Source organism: Oncorhynchus mykiss, chromosome 5, assembly GCF_057628025.1.
Source record: "Oncorhynchus mykiss isolate SJ-2025 chromosome 5, ASM5762802v1, whole genome shotgun sequence".
Classification (NCBI taxonomy): domain Eukaryota; kingdom Metazoa; phylum Chordata; class Actinopteri; order Salmoniformes; family Salmonidae; genus Oncorhynchus; species Oncorhynchus mykiss.
In genome coordinates, this window is record NC_143026.1 from 18,627,501 (window position 1) to 18,640,177 (window position 12,677).

Genomic DNA, 12,677 nt, shown 5'->3' on the forward strand with positions numbered 1-12,677 from the left:
TGCCCAAAGTAAGTATTTTAAATTATTTTGAATAATATTTAAACCCAGGTCTGTATGTGGCCATATAAGTCTGTGTACATTTAGGCCTGGTGGACCTGAGCTCTGATTTCTGGGGTCCGAGGCTTCTCTCCAGCCTTGTAACATTAGTTCAGGGAACCTTAAAGAGAACAACAAACAAAAGACTAACCATGTTTGATGATGTACTTACACACAACATGTCTTAAGGGGTTTAACGGGTTAGGCCTACATTAATTATAAAGAGACCTGAAAAAAAAACAGTTTATAACCATAAAAACAAACCTTGATAATCCTTTGTCTGCAGTAAATACAGATTTTAGTGGCTACGCTCCACGTGAAAATGACAGTCTATGGTCTGTTCAATGTTTACAAAGACGTGGTGCTCCATTCAATCAGTATCACCGAAGAGCCACTTTTCAGTTTAGCGCGATTGAAACAATCTAGATTACACTCTTCCCTGGCCCATAGACTACTGTTAGGGTACAATATACTGTACATTCTATACCAAATGTATTCTTTAAAACTAGCTTTATAGTAATATACTTTATAGTATACAATATAAATCCTGATCTTGACTTTCAGTAAAGAGTTAATCTTCTATTCTAAACTATAGAAGACAAAGGAAGTGAAGACAGAGGGGAGAGGCCCGGCATCGCAAGTGAGCTAACTTAAATGAGACGCAAACTTCCTCCCTTATAATAAACTCTGGGGACGGACCCCCCTCACACCTCCTCACCCTCCTCACCCGCCTTACCCCTCCTCACGCGCCTCGCCCCCCTCAACCGCCTCCCCCTCCCCACAACCCTCCCCTGCCTTACACCTCACCCCTCCTCACCCTCCTCACCCACCTCACCCCCCCTTACCTATGGAACGCTGTTTGGGTCTTTGCATGTAAAAAATATACATGTCAACTAACACTATTTGTTGCATCAAATAGCAATATTTGTCACGTCAATAAATACAATTATTTTATCAAATGTTGCATGGCAAACCAAGCACCACCACAACAGTCAGCAGCACTGTCAAAGCTGTAAAAGTGTTAAACTAAAAGCCTGCAAACAATCATACACAATGGCCACGATGTGTTTATAATAATGTGTTGGTAAAGAATGGTGATCCTGCTGCTTCTGCCTGCTAGCCACATCCCAAGCAGTTGCACCTTATTCATCTCAGCTACTGAAAATACAGAATAATAATTTAGCATTTTGTCAACATTGATGACAGTTTGGAAACTGGAGGTAGGCTATCTCCTTACTACGTTGACTTTGGTTTGCAGTATGACAAAGTCATTCACAAATATCTTTGAGACAAATGTCTAAAACTTCTGGGGTAGCTGGCTAGCTAGCTTTAGCTTGGTACCTCGCTAGAACCAATGCAACTGGCCTGAAAACAATGACCAGAAACTATGACCAGAAACTGCAATAATTTTCAATATTCTAAGCAATGACTTAGGATTCCACTTGACTAAGTATTAGCTAAGCAGGCACTTGTTGTTCTCCTATTGAAGTTCATGAAATAACTAGCTAGCTAACTAGATAATTAACTAAACAATCTAGCCAGCTTCCTAACGTTAGCCCTGTTGTCCCAAGCTAACGTTATAAGCAGCTGACTCCATCTAGCTAGTGTGGCTTGATCGAACTGGACCCAAACATCATCAACCAAATATGAAAACTGTCTTATAAATTAGTGGTCATTTAGATCAGGGTTTCCCACTCAGTACTGGGGCCCCTGCTGGGTGTACATTTGTTACTTGTTTCAGAAAACGTGTGTGTCGTGGGTCACTACTTCACAGGAGAGTCATTTGATCGTAAGCTTTTTTTGAAAATCAAAATGCTTTCTTTGGCCTTCTGGAACTTGTGAACTTTCATGTGCCTTAATAAGAAACTTGCTAAAATTGTTAAATTATGAGCCTAGTTGGATGAGCCATGAGATAATGAGTGGACTGGACATGCCGAGAGATGAGTTTGGATTGGTCAGCCATGTAGAAAGCTTCTGTCTATTTGAGCTGGTCAGTACATGTAGGTAATCCTGTCTAACGCTGCATAATAATTATTTGAGAACGCACAAAACAACAAAGAAAGAACGAAACAAACAATGAACCATGACTAGAGAGGTGTAACATACACTAACTCAAAACAATATCCCATAAAACACAGGTGGAAAAAAGGCTACTTAAATATGATCCCAATTAGAGACAACGATAGCCAGCTGCCTTTAATTGGGAATCATACCAAACACCAACATAGAAAACAAAACTAGACTAACCCCCCAGTCACGCCCTGACCTACTTCACCATAGAAAATAAGGACTTTCTATGGTCAGGACATGACAGCTATACTCCTGTTGTAAAGATAAACAATGTGCATAATATTAAGAAATTTGAGAGGCGTAAAAATCTGCTTTCATGTTCGAAACCAGCAATAGAGTTTTGTTTTAAGCCTTTCCCAAACCTTAACCTTTACCTTAACCTTAACCCTTACCTTACCCTAACCCTTACCTTAACCATTTGGAGTTATTGCCTAACCTTAAGATTAATGGCTAAACAACCATATCCTTATAAAAAAATTATGTATTTGACGTTTACTACATTAAATTCAATGTTTGAGAAACATGGAGGAACGTCTAATTCTGACGTGAGACTGTGAGAGCTTGGGTCTATAACTAGAATATGGTTTAAGCTTCAGTTCATTGTGGCCTAAAAGCCCTTGAATTCCCCCTTGAAATTCCTCTTTCACCCCCTAATGTACAGTATTGTTGTTTCAGCACCTGGTCCACAATGCAAATACAGTGTGTAGTGTGGGTACGCAAGGGAGCGAGAGACAGAGAAAGACGGAGAGAGCACACAAGAGAGAAACAGAAAAAGAAACCGAGAGAGAGAGAGCACACAAGAGATGCAGGCTAATGGTATTCCACTCCATTGAACATAGTCCATTGTCAGTAAACAAGGCTAGATTGTGCACTTAGCGTGTTTTTGCTTTATGAGGTGAACAGAGCAGCTAGCTGGCCTGAACCCTTGACCTTGCTGCAGTCACTGGGCTGTTCTGTTTGATTAACTGGTCATTGGTTCAAGGGAAGTGTGCGGGTGGGCAAAACAAACTGTAGCCAACATAACATCTTCCATCCACGTCTGCTATTATAGGCCAGCTATATTCTCAAACCTTTTGATCTTTATCAAAAATTTTAAGTTATCAGGTTCAAAATGTGCATAATGAAATGGTGTGACAATAAAGCAAGATTGAGTGAATGTTTCAGCGTCACATGCTTAAGACAGTAGCAGTGGTGGTTGGTGACATGTATGATTAGGGAGGGCGATAATTTTTTATGAGCATGCCCTTATTTCTATTACAGCATATTGGATGACTGTCATTAATATTCCATTCACCCAGCTCAATGTAACATCGATAGGTTTAGACTACTACATGATACTCATATTTTCCCTATGCCCATCTTGAGGTTGCTTAAACCTAGCCTACGAATGAAAGTTTACAACGTAGGTGCACAGGTCAAGAGAACAAATCACACGCAAACACAGTTCACTTTCATAGCAGCCATATACAAACAGCATGATCACTGCTCACTGTATAATTCCTTCTCACATCTACGTGCTCTCCTCCTCTCACCTTTCCCCTTCTCTTGTGGACTTCAATGCACAACACATCAGCTATCTGTGACGAGGGGAAAACACTTTTCCAAGCCAAAACATCATATCATAACCGCTAACCGCTGCAAAAAGCCAACATTGTTGTCACCATATTAGCTAGCTAACGTCATAGTCAACATAGCTACTAGAACTAACACGTTAGGAAACCCAGTACAATCATGGAGTACAATGTACAGTTAGCGAGCAGTTTGTCAGTTACACCGGCGGCCCAGGTGGCAATAAGTTTAGAAAACCAAAAGCTTACCTTGATTTGGAAGAGTTCCAGTGTTGGATAGCCATAGCCAGTGAGCTAATATAGCATCCCTTTCTGTTTGAGCCAGGTGTTTGAGTAAGCTAATCTAGCTAGCTGCATTCGCCAGCTAAGTGAAAGTGAAAAAATACAATTAAATATATCTCGCTCTCTCTCGCGCTCTCTCTCTCTCTCTCTGACTTCTCCTTCATTTTTAAAGAAATTAATTTGTTCAAAACTGTTAAACTATTGCGTTTCTCTTTGCGTCAACTACTCACTTTCAGTGCTAGATTAATTCTCTGATGCTTTGATTGGGCTGACAACAAGTCAGTTCATGCTGCAAGAGCTCTGATAGGTTGAAGGACATCCTCTGAAAGTTGTCATAATTACTGTGTAAGTCTAATGGAAGGGGGTGAGAACCATGTGCCTCCTAGGTTTTATATTGGAATCATTGTAGCTGAGGAGGACGGAAACTATCTGTCCTCTGACTACACCATGGTGCTACCCTACAGAGTGCTGTTTAGGCTACTGCAGACCTTCATTGCAAAACAGTGTGTTTTAATAAATTATTTGGTTACATGTGGATATACACTACCTTTCAGGTTTGGGGTCACTTAGAAATGTCCTTGTTTTTTAACGAAAGCACATTTCTTGTCCATTAAAATAACATCAAATTGATCAGAAATACAGTGTAGACATTGTTAATGTTGTAAATGACTATTGTAGTATTTTTATGGAGCAGATGTGACAACTATTTAATGAAGCTCCCAGTTGAGGACTTGTGAGGCATCTGTTTCTAAAACTATTATACTTGTCCTCTTGCTCAGTTGTGCACCGGGGCCTCCCACTCCCCTCTCTATTCTGGTTATAGACTGTTTTTTTCTGTTCTGTGAAGGGAGTAGTACACAGCGCTGTATGAGATCTTCAGTTTCTTGGCAATGTCTCACATGGAATAGCCTTCATTTTTCAGAACAAGAATAGACTGACGAGTTTCAGAAGAAAGGTCTTTGCTTCTGGCCATTTTGAGCCTGTAATCGAACCCACAAATGCTGATGCTCAAGATACTCAACTAGTCTAAAGAAAGCAGTTTTATTGCTTCTTTAATCAGAACAACAGTTTTCAGCTGTGCTAACATAATTCTAAAAGGGTTTTCTAACTAGCCTTTTAAAATGATAAACTTGGATTAGCTAACACAATGTGCCATTGGAACACAGGAGTGATGATTGCTGATAATGGGCCTCTGTACACCTATGTAGATATTCCATTAAAAATCAGCTGTTTCCTGCTACAATAGTCATTTACAACATTAACAATGTCTACACTGTATTTCTGATCAATGTTATGGTATTTTAATGGACACAAAAAATGAGCTTTTCTTTTAAAAACAAGGACATTTCTGAGTGGCCCCAAACTTTTGAACGGTAGTGTATTAAATATATATATATATTAGTATAGTAATATATATATTAGTATAGTTTTATCAAAAAAGGATAACTTTTTAATATTTCACTATTTTTATTCACAGAGGAGGATAGTCCTCCCCTTCCTCCTCTGAGGAGCCCCCACTGGTCAGAACAACCAGTGCACAACAAATTTTGCTCTCAAAAGGTTAGATTTGATTGACAGCTGATGATCGTGGGATGTTTTGTTTTCATATGTCTTCAGTTACAGATGAAAGCACAAATCAGAGCGTATATAATGTCTGACAACACCTATTGTTTTTCTATAGCAATTCCATTTACTCAGTCACAGATAATGGCATTGGATGCCTTAAAGGTAGATTCAGATAAATGATGTTGCCACACGCAGCACTGCAGATTGTGAGATGAGTGCGATGCAAGACTTCACTCTCACACTATCATACACATTATCTGTGCATGTGTTCTCTTCATGCAGGACTTCACTCTCACACAGTCACACACAGTATCTGTGCATGTGCATGTGTTCTCTTCATGCAGGACTTCACTCTCACACAGTCACACACAGTATCTGTGCATGTGCATGTGTTCTCTTCATGCAGGACTTCACTCTCACACAGTCACACACATTATCTGTGCATGTGCATGTGTTCTCTTCATGCAGGACTTCACTCTCACACAGTCACACACAGTATCTGTGCATGTGCATGTGTTCTCTTCATGCAGGACTTCACTCTCACACAGTCACACACAGTATCTGTGCATGTGCATGTGTTCTCTTCATGCAGGACTTCACTCTCACACAGTCACACACAGTATCTGTGCATGTGCATGTGTTCTCTTCATGCAGGACTTCACTCTCACACAGTCACACACAGTATCTGTGCATGTGCATGTGTTCTCTTCATGCAGGACTTCACTCTCACACAGTCACACACATTATCTGTGCATGTGCATGTGTTCTCTTCATGCAGGACTTCACTCTCACACAGTCACACACAGTATCTGTGCATGTGCAAGGATTCGCTACACGCTGTTTCAATGTGGTGGACAGGGCACCAAAACAACGCTCTTAATTGTTGCAGAAATTGACCCAATATGCTCTTTACTTTCTGTATCTACGTCATGTCTACCTTTAAGGACTTTCTGAGTAATATATTGGTATATGAAAGAATGCAAATTCCTTGGTGTGTGTGTGCACCTTTGTGTACGAGCGAGGGTATGTGCAGCATGCTCTCCTCCCTCTCCTCAGGGACCCATTAGGACTGACAGGGTTAAGCTCAGAGACAAACCCAGACACAACATGGATTTACAGAACAAAACGCACACACGTTTACACATTGTTAGACTGACAGCTATCAGATTGACCTCTTCAATCCTCTCCTGGCTGTTGATTAGTGATGTAGAGTTTTGTGCTCTGTTTCTTTGTTTCATCCATTCATCTCTCCATTTCTCTGTCTGTCTGTTCTATTCCTCCATCCCTCCATCTGAAAGATGCCTCTCTTCTAATCAAGGTGAAAAGGACCTGATACTGCAGTCTTTATGGCACTTACTCAAAACTCTGTCACTGAAGTCAATTACCACTCACTGTGTGAGTACAGCAGATGCTATAGCAGAGAGAGAGGAGTGTGTGTGTGTGTGTGTGTGTGTGTGTGTGTGTGTGTGTGTGTGTGTGTGCGCTTCAGCCCAGCAGATGTCTTTGCCTCAGACTAAGTTACGTATCCTATGGGAGTCCTTCATGTTTATTTCATCAGGACCAGTATGGTGTAGTGTCACCTCACCCATTTCTAAGGACACTGTCTGAGTAGCATTCACCTTGCCATGTTTGTGTGTGTGTGTCCTTTTTTGTTGATCATTGACATTACACTGTATGTGAACTTTAGTACAGTGCCTTCAGAAAGTATTCATATCCCTTGACTTATTTAACATTTTGTTGTGTTACAGCCTGAATTCAAAATGGATCAAATAGATCATTTTATCACCCATCGACACACAAAACGCCATAATGACAAAGTAAAAACATGTTTTGAAACATTTTTGCAAATATATTGAAAATTAAATACAGAAACATATAATTTACATAAGTATTCGCAGCCCAGTGACAACGGCTGTGAGTCTTTCTGGGTAAGTCTCTAAGAGCTTTGCACTCCTGGATTGTGCAACATTTGCACATGATTATTTATTTAATTATTCAAGCTCTGTCGAGTTGGTTGTTGATCATTGCTAGACAGCCATTTTCCAGTCTTGCCATAGATTGTCAAGACGATTTAAGTCACTCAAGAACATTCACTGTCATCTTGGTAAGAAGCTCCAGTGTCTATTTGGCCTTGTGTTTTAGGTTATTGTCCTGTGAAAGTGCATTTTTCTCCCAGTGTCTGTTGGAAAGCAGACTGAACCAGGTTTTCCTCTAGGATTTTGCCTGTGCTTAGCTTTATTCCATTTATTTTTATCCCCCAAAACTTCCTAGTCCTTGCCGATGACAAGAATACCCATAACATGATGCAGTCACCACCATGCTTGAAAATATGAAGAGCGGTACTAAGTGATGTGTTGAGTTGGATTTGACCCAAACATAACACTTTTGTTTTCAGGACATACATTTGCTTCCTGCAACACTAACTCAAAAAAGTTCTGGGACACTGTAAAGTCCATGGAGAATAAGAACACCTCCTCCCAGCTGCCCACTGCACTGAAGATAGGAAACACTGTCACCACTGATAAATCCACCATAATTGAGAATTTCAAGAAGCATTTTTCTACGGCTGACCATGCTTTCCACCTGGCTACTCCTACCCCGGTCAACAGCACTGCACCCCCCACAGCAACTCGCCCAAGCCTTCCCCATTTCTCCTTCTCCCAAATCCGTTCACCAGATGTTCTGAAAGAGCTGCAAAATCTGGACCCCTACAAATCAGCCGGGCTAGACAATCTGGACCCTTTCTTTCTAAAATTATCTGCCGAAATTGTTGCCACCCCTATTACTGGCCTGTTCAACCTCTCTTTCGTGTCGCTTGAGATTCCCAAAGATTGGAAAGCAGCTGCGGTCATCCCCCTCTTCAAAGGGTGGGGCACTCTTGACCCAAACTGCTACAGACCAATATCTATCCTACCATGCCTTTCTAAGGTCTTCGAAAGCCAAGTCAACAAACAGATTACTGACCATTTCGAATCTCACCATACCTTCTCTGCTATGCAATCTGGTTTCAGAGCTGGTCATGGGTGCACCTCAGCCACGCTCAAGGTCCTAAACGATATCTTAACCGCCATCGATAAGAAACATTACTGTGCAGCCGTATTCATTGATCTGGCCAAGGCCTTCGACTCTGTCAATCACCACATCCTCATCGGCAGACTCGACAGCCTTGGTTTCTCAAATGGTGCCTTGCCTGGTTCACCAACTACTTCTCTGATAGAGTTCAGTGTGTCAAATCGGAGGGTCTGCTCTCCGGACCTCTGGCAGTCTCTATGGGGGTGCCACAGGGTTCAATTCTTGGACCGACTCTCTTCTCTGTATACATCAATGAGGTCGCTCTTGCTGCTGGTGAGTCTCTGATCCACCTCTACGCAGACGACACCATTCTGTATACTTCTGGCCCTTCTTTGGACACTGTGTTAACAACCCTCCAGGCAAGCTTCAATGCCATACAACTCTCCTTCCGTGGCCTCCAATTGCTCTTAAATACAAGTAAAACTAAATGCATGCTCTTCAACCGATCACTACCTGCACCTGCCCACCTGTCCAACATCACTACTCTGGACGGCTCTGACTTAGAATACGTGGACAACTACAAATACTTAGGTGTCTGGTTAGACTGTAAACTCTCCTTCCAGACCCATATCAAACATCTCCAATCCAAAGTTAAATCTAGAATTGGCTTCCTATTTCGCAACAAAGCATCCTTCACTCATACTGCCAAACATACCCTTGTAAAACTGACCATCCTACCAATCCTCGACTTTGGCGATGTCAGTTACAAAATAGCCTCCAATACCCTACTCAACAAATTGGATGCAGTCTATCACAGTGCAATCCGTTTTGTCACCAAAGCCCCATACACTACCCACCATTGCGACCTGTACGCTCTCGTTGGCTGGCCCTCGCTTCATACTCGTCGCCAAACCCACTGGCTCCATGTCATCTACAAGACCCTGCTAGGTAAAGTCCCCCCTTATCTCAGCTCGCTGGTCACCATAGCATCTCCCACCTGTAGCACACGCTCCAGCAGGTATATCTCTCTAGTCACCCCCAAAACCAATTCTTTCTTTGGCCGCCTCTCCTTCCAGTTCTCTGCTGCCAATGACTGGAACGAACTACAAAAATCTCTGAAACTGGAAACACTTATCTCCCTCACTAGCTTTAAGCACCAACTGTCAGAGCAGCTCACAGATTACTGCACCTGTACATAGCCCACCTATAATTTAGCCCAAACAACTACCTCTTTCCCTACTGTATTTAATTAATTTATTTATTTTGCTCCTTTGCACCCCATTATTTGTATTTCTACTTTGCACATTCTTCCATTGCAAATCTACCATTCCAGTGTTTTACTTGCTATATTGTATTTACTTTGCCACCATGGACTTTTTTTGCCTTTACCTCCCTTATCTCACCTCATTTGCTCACATCGTATATGGACTTGTTTATACTGTATTATTGACTGTATGTTTGTTTTACTCTGTCACGCCCTGGTCTTTATATTTTGTGTTTTCTTTATTATTTTGGTAAGGCCAGGGTGTGACATGGGTTTATTTATGTGGTGTGTTTTGTCTTGGGGTTTTCGTAGGTATTGGGATTGTGGTTTAGTGGGGTTCTCTAGCAAAGTCTATGGCTGTCTGAATTGGTTCTCAATCAGAGGCAGGTGATTATCGTTGTCTCTGATTGGGAACCATATTTAGGCAGCCATATTCTTTGAGTGGTTCGTGGGTGATTGGTCCTGTCTCTGTGTTAGTTTGCACCAGATAGGCTGTATAGGTTTTCAAGGTTCGTTTGTTGTTTTGTATTGTTCGTTTTTTCGTCTTCATTAAATATGTATCAAGAATACCACGCTGCATTTTGGTCCGACTCTCTTTCACCGCAAGAAAACCGTAACATACTCCATGTGTAACTCTGTGTCGTTGTATGTGTCGAACTGCTTTGCTTTATCTTGGCCAGGTCGCAATTGTAAATGAGAACTTGTTCTCAACTAACCTACCTGGTTAAATAAAGGTGAAATAAAAATAAATAAAGATAATTTCTTGGCCATTTTTTTGTAGTTTTACTTTAGTGCCTTGTTGCAAACAAGGATCCATGTTTTGAACAAGCTTCCTTTTCACTCTGTCAATTAGGTTCATAGTGTGGAGTAACTACAATGTTGTTGATCCATCCTCAGTTTTCTGCTATCACAGCCATTAAACTCTGTAACTGTTTTAAAGTCAACATTGGCCTCAGGGTGAAAATCCCTGAGCGGTTTCTCTCCGGCAACTGAGTTAGGAAGGACGCCTGTGTCTTTGTAGTGACTGGGTGTATTGATACACCATCCAATGTGTAATTAATAACTTCACCATGCTCAAATAGATTTTATTTAAAAAAATATATTTCACCTTTATTTAACCAGCACAGAGTTACACATGGGATAAACAAATGTACAGTCAATAACACAATAGAAAAATCAATATACAGTGTGTGCAAATGTAGTAAGATTAGGGAGGTAAGGTAATAAATAGGCCATAGTGACGAAATAATTTCAATTTAGCAATTAAACACTGGAGTGATGTGCAGAAGATGAATGTGCAAGTAGAGATACTGGGGTGCAAAGGAGCAACAAACAAAAATAATATGGGGATGAGATAGTTGGGTGGGATATTTACAGATGGGCTGTGTACAGGTGCAATGATCGGTAAGCTGCTCTGACAGCTGATGCTTAAAGTTAGTGAGGGAGATATAAGACTCCAGCTTTTGCAATTCGTTCCAGTCATTGGCAACAGATAACAGGAAGGAAAGGCTGTCATGTATTGTCATGTTGTGTCTTGTTTCTGTCCTTTCCCTTCACCCTGTCTCCCTCTGCTGGTCGTTATTAGGTTGCCTTTTCTCCCCCTCTTTCCCCCAGCTGTTCCTTGTCTCCTCCTAACTACCTCGTCACCCCTTTTCCCACCTGTTCCCTTTTTCCCTCTGATTAGTCCTCTATATCTCTCTCTGTTTTTGTTCCTGTCTTTGTCGGATTCTTGTCTGTGTTATTCATACCTGAAACAGACTATCGTCATGTTTGCTGCAACCTTGTCCTGTCCTGTCGGAATCTGCCGGTCCATCTGAGCCTACGTTTGTTTTGTTATTAAAGAAGCTCTGTTTACGTTAATTCGCTTTTGGGTCCTCATTCACGCACCGTAACAGAAGAATCCGACCAAGAATGGACCCAGCGACTTCGGATCCTCTCCACTCAGCCGTCGAGATCCAGGGAGCGATGCTAGGCAGACACGAGCAGGAATTGTCTGCTGCTCGACATGCCGTTGAGACCCTGGCCACCCAAGTCTCCAACCTCACAGAACAGGTTCACCATCTCCGCCTCGATCCACCGGCCACTTCCAGGGCTTTCGAATCTCCGGAGCCCAGAATCAATAACCCGCCGTGTTACTCTGGGGAGCCCACTGAATGCCGCTCGTTCCTCACCCAGTGTGATATTGTGTTTTCTCTCCAGCCCAACACTTACTCCAGGAGCACTGCTCGTGTCGCCTACGTCATATCTCTCCTTACTGGACGGGCTCGTGAGTGGGGCACGGCAATCTGGGAGGCAAGGGCTGAGTGTACTAACCAGTATCAGGACTTTAAGGAGGAGATGATACGGGTTTTTGATCGATCTGTTTTTGGGGAGGAGGCTTCCAGGGTCCTGTCTTCCCTATGTCAAGGTAATCGATCCATAACAGACTACTCTATTGAGTTTCGCACTCTTGCTGCCTCCAGTGGCTGGAACGAGCCGGCTTTGCTCGCTCGTTTTCTGGAGGGTCTCCGCGCAGAGGTAAAGGATGAGATTCTCTCCCGGGAGGTTCCTTCCAGCGTGGATTCCTTGATTGAACTCGCTATTCGCATTGAGCGACGGGTTGATCTTCGTCACCGAGCTCGTGGAAAGGAGCTCGCGTTCTCCGTTGCCCCCCTCTCCGCATCACTACCATCTTCCTCTGCCGGCTCGGGTGCTGAGCCTATGCAGCTGGGAGGTATCCGCATCTCGACTAAGGAGAGGGAACGGAGAATCACCCACCGCCTCTGTCTCTATTGCGGTTCTGCTGGTCATTTTGTCACTTCATGTCCAGTAAAAGCCAGAGCTCATCAGTAAGCGGAGGGCTACTGGTGAGCGCTACTACTCCTGTCTCTCCTTCAAGA